The following is a 4,593-nucleotide window of genomic DNA, read 5'->3' as shown; positions in this document are numbered from 1 at the left end:
TCCAAACTACTTTAATGGAAAAAAAATGTTTCACTGAAAGGATCCAAATATCCTTAGAGAAATGACTAATACCAGGGCTGTGTTGAGAAAGTATAAGAAGAGCCTGGAATATCTATTTTGTGTCAGAAAGTAACAAGTACTTTAAAAATGTTGGGAATATGTTTAAAGGACACAAGAGCAGCTTAAAGGGCTCCCACTGGCTGAATCTGGAACAGTGGTATCATAGGCCATTGAATAAAATAAGAATCATGAGCCTATACTGATACTAAAAATATTAGTAAATAAAGGAAAGAGACAGAATGACAGAGTTAGGAAATGCCATTTTGCAACCATGATAATTGATTCAGGCAATAATTATCAGTAATGTTAAAACCATTGAGCAAAAGTCTAAGGAGCACAGTCTCAAAGTATCTCCTCATAAGATACTTAGTAAATAAGAGATAAATGGTAACTTTACAGTGGAGACAACTATGAAAATCACCAAAACTTGCACAAACTAGTTTCACTGAGGTTCCACAAAGTAATTCACTGGGGTAACAACATCACTTCTGTGATGTGCCTACCAATAATTTATAAACGAAATCTATCCATTAAGAAAGAATCAGAAAAATCCATATTGAAGGGTGTTCTATAAAAATCAAAGTCAAACAAAAAGCTGGCCCATGTTCTTCAAATAACAAGGTCATGAGAAACAAAAGCAGAGGAACTGTTTCAGAATAAAGATGATTCAAGGGCTATAACAACTAAATGCATGCATGATCATAGATCAGTAGGGACTCTCAGGAATTTTCTCCAGCACCACAGTTTGAAAGCATCAATTCTTTGGCTCTCTACTCTTTCACCCTCATTAAGAATCCTTTAGTTCCTCTTCGCTTTCTGCTATTAGAGTGATATCATCTGAACATCTGAGGTTGTTGATGTTTCTCCCGCCTATCTTGATTCCAGCTTATAACTCATCTAGTAAATCAACTATGCTTCAATTGAAAATTTTTTTGCTCTAAGGGAGTAGTGAAATTTGAACAACGACATGTTATAACAAATATATTTGATAACTGTCCTATGGTTCTATAAGAAAATCAGAATGAGAAATTCTCACAAATTTAGAAAAAGATGGATTTTTTTGCAGCTATAAAACCAAGTCAGGCTTCTCAGGTGGCTCAGTGGTAAAGAATCCGCCTGCCAATGCAGGAGATGTGGGTTCCATCCCTGGGTCAGGAAGCTGCCCTGGAGAAGGAAATGGCAATCCACTCCAGTATTCTTGCCCAGGAAATCCCATAGACAGAGGAGCCTGGTAGGCTACAGACCACGGGTGTGCAGAGTCGGAACTCTGCAAACTCTTTGCACAACTTTGCACAACTGAGTGACTAAACAAAAATAGAACCAAGTCACTATGAGAACACATTCAGCTGATAAACACAACTCATCTCAGTGAACCTGCTTTTGTAAGCCAACTGATCATCATTAGCCTTTTGCTTATAAAAGTCAGCTAATCAGGGATAAACTCAATCCAAAAATTATGCCTTAGAGTACCAACCAATCAACAATAGTCACTTGCATAACCAAGCTTTTAAGGATCATGCCACCCCTTCTATGTCTCTCAAAGCCCACCCATCCTGAATGCCATGCTTTCAAAAGACTCTATGACTCCTGCAGTTAGGTTTGCTCAGATTCTGCCTGATCAGTATAGTTCTCCATTACCATGGTAAGAAGTAAATTCAGCTTTGTCTTTTTATTTCAGATGGCAATGGAAGTCTCATTATCCCTTGGCAATTCTGGAATTTCCACTAAGATTGTTTTAAAAGCTGATTTTGCATTATTCCAGGTAAGCTCTGGGTCAACAGGTGCTCTTACTGAGCCCTTGTGTCCAAACTTTGTCAGGTCAGCTCCCAGATGAGTTGGTTTCAGTAACTACCTGAGCTCTACTTTCATTGACTTCTCATTACTGTGTTTATTGTTTTAGCCTGGGATGTTTAACTAAGTTTTTTGCATAAGGTTGTTACACTTAGGTCTTTGCTCTAAGTAATTAGACCTTTTGGTTTGGAATAGTGTCAGTTGGTAGCTACATGGAGGAGTTTAACAAGGTTACTAGACCTTTTGCTTTGAAGCTCTACCATTTGAACATGTTTGCCATTGACCTGCACATTCTCCTGCTGCTTGCTTTGGTTTTGTTTTGTTAGAAATTTTAAAATATTTACTTTTAAAATTCATTTAAAAACAAAAACGAGTCCACTATGTGTTAGTATAAATAATATATTTTAATGACAAGATTTTATGAAAATAATTAGAAGTATAGCATTATGTTTTACTTTTTTGTTTGTCTTAACAGAAGACAGCTGAGTTCTCAGAAAGTATTCTGCCTTTAATTTATTGTGCTGTGTTGTTTTGTTGAAGAACAGGAAGAAAATCCAGCCTGGCATAGGGTGGTAGTTGGAAGAAGGAACAGTGTTTTTATAGCCTCTTCAAATAATTGTGGATATTCTTCTTTTATGTAACACCAAAACTTGACAAGCAATAGTTTCTTAAAGATTCATTGCAATGTGGAATCTGAAATCAGATGAACTTTTTATATTCTGTTACATTAAAGTACATTACTGTATCTTGAATTTTGAATGGATCTTTTAATCATGCATGATTTTGTATCAGTTTGCATTGGTCATTTGAAAAATATTGAGTCATTGAGTAATTTGGATCTTTCAAATGTTTACACATTTCAGCATGCATGTGTTCACTACTAATCTCATCAGAAAGTTCTTTCTGTTGGTATATACTTACTGGAATTTCTGAGCCACAGGAAATAAGAATATAAGGCAATGACAACTCATTTTCCCAAGTACTGTTCCTAATTCATAATGCCACAAACAATTTTATAGGAGAGCTCAATATTTTTTTCCTAGAACTTGATAATTTTGAACATTGGTGTAAAAGAGTATCTTGCTGTGGTCTTGATCTGCCTTTTTCTGATAATGAATTTGAGTAACTTTTCATATTTATTCTTATAAATATGAATATATAAGAATAAAAATTCTCATATATTCAAATAAATGTCATGTTTTTCATTCCTCCCTTTTTTTCCAACAGCTTTATTGAGATAATTTCCATTCCTTACAACTTACCCATTTGAAGTGTACAATTCAGTGGCTTTAGTATAGTCACAGATTGTGCAACCATCACCAAAAGGATATACAGATAACAGATACATCAATTACCTGATGTCTTCATGCTAAAATAATTGCTGTCATAAAGCTAGACACTCACAGTAGAGATATTACAAAAGTGAGTATACTATTCTATAATCACTATAGAAATACTTTACATATACTATATAAATACATTTACAGATTGTCATGCTAAACAGATTTCCCTGATTAAAGTCATTATACAAGGACATCATTAAATCATTAAAAACAAAAATAAGAACAATAAATTCATGTACAAGTTTAAAGAGTTCATCATAGATGGATAAAATCTGAATACCCAAATTCTGAAAAGAAATACTGGGGATGATTAAGGTATCCAATCTATGAGGATAAAGTCTGGCAAATCCATAATGGCCATCTGACAGCACCCAATAACACCCCAAATGAACATTTGTGGAAATCTTCCATGAAACAGCCCATCATAGTAGGGACAAATTGGCCACAGAATCAAACCATTATGTGAACACTTCCAGGAACAGAGGACTTAGCCAGTTCATGCCCTATTACAACATAAATTAACCTGGAAAAATTGTGAAAATAAGGCAAACACTAAGATCATGCCCTAAAAGATCCTTTGAGATCACTGAAGGAATTCTAGCAATTGGTTCCCTCTATCATTTTGCAAAGAGTTGACTCATTGGAAAAGACTCTAATGCTGGGAGGGATTGGGGGCAAGAGGAGAAGGGGACGACCGAGGATGAGATGGCTGGATGGCATCACTGACTCGATGGACATGAGTCTGAGTGAACTCTGGGAGTTCGTGATGGACAGGGAGGCCTGGCGTGCTGCGATTCATGGGGTTGCAAAGAGTCGGACATGACTGAACGACTGAACTGACTGATCATATACGAATATATACTATTAATAGTACATTTATTTTCTGGATAAGTTAAAACATTTGCCTGCTGAAAGCCACAACACTCACAATGGTTAAAATACTATTAGATCTTGAATTTCCTATATAGAATGTTTCATCTTATTTATCCAGCAATATGGGGTAAATTTTAGTTACACAGGATTCTGTTCTTTACTCCAAAACCTTATTGTCTATATCACTGACAATCCTCTAGAAAAATATAAAGACCTTAACACAACTGAAAAGTTATAGCTATTGGAGATTCTAAACTGACATTCTCCAGAGACCCTCCAGTAACTGATGTTTCCTGAAAGTGGGTTGCTGATTCAAGATCTTAAGAATAAGCTGGTAGCTACACACTGAAAATGTGTTTTCCCAAGACCTCTGGGGGATTTCCCTAGTGGACTAGCTGGATTCTGGGCTTTCACTGCCATGGACTGGGTTCAATCCCTGATCAGGGAAATGAAATCCTTCAAGCTGTGTGGCCAAAAGAACAGAAAATCAGAAAAAAAATCTATAATTCCCAAGACAGTGGGAGCA

General features: G+C 36.0%; 1 long non-coding RNA gene across 1 annotated transcript; it reads left to right on the top strand.

Moving 5' to 3' along the window:
• Positions 1–1,168: 1,168 nt before the first annotated feature.
• On the top strand, positions 1,169–2,603 carry LOC147378340 (uncharacterized). Its single transcript, XR_015146143.1, has 3 exons — positions 1,169–1,442; positions 1,739–1,822; positions 2,327–2,603. It is a non-coding gene; the product is annotated as an uncharacterized LOC147378340 (long non-coding RNA).
• The last annotated feature ends 1,990 nt before the right edge of the window (positions 2,604–4,593 follow it).

The sequence above is a fragment of the Bos grunniens genome, chromosome 2 (assembly GCF_055505025.1).
Source record: "Bos grunniens cultivar Pamir isolate PY7600 chromosome 2, Bosgru_T2T1.0, whole genome shotgun sequence".
NCBI lineage: Eukaryota > Metazoa > Chordata > Mammalia > Artiodactyla > Bovidae > Bos > Bos grunniens.
The sequence above is the reverse complement of the archived record's forward strand: the minus strand, read 5'-3'. Positions and strand labels throughout refer to the sequence as shown.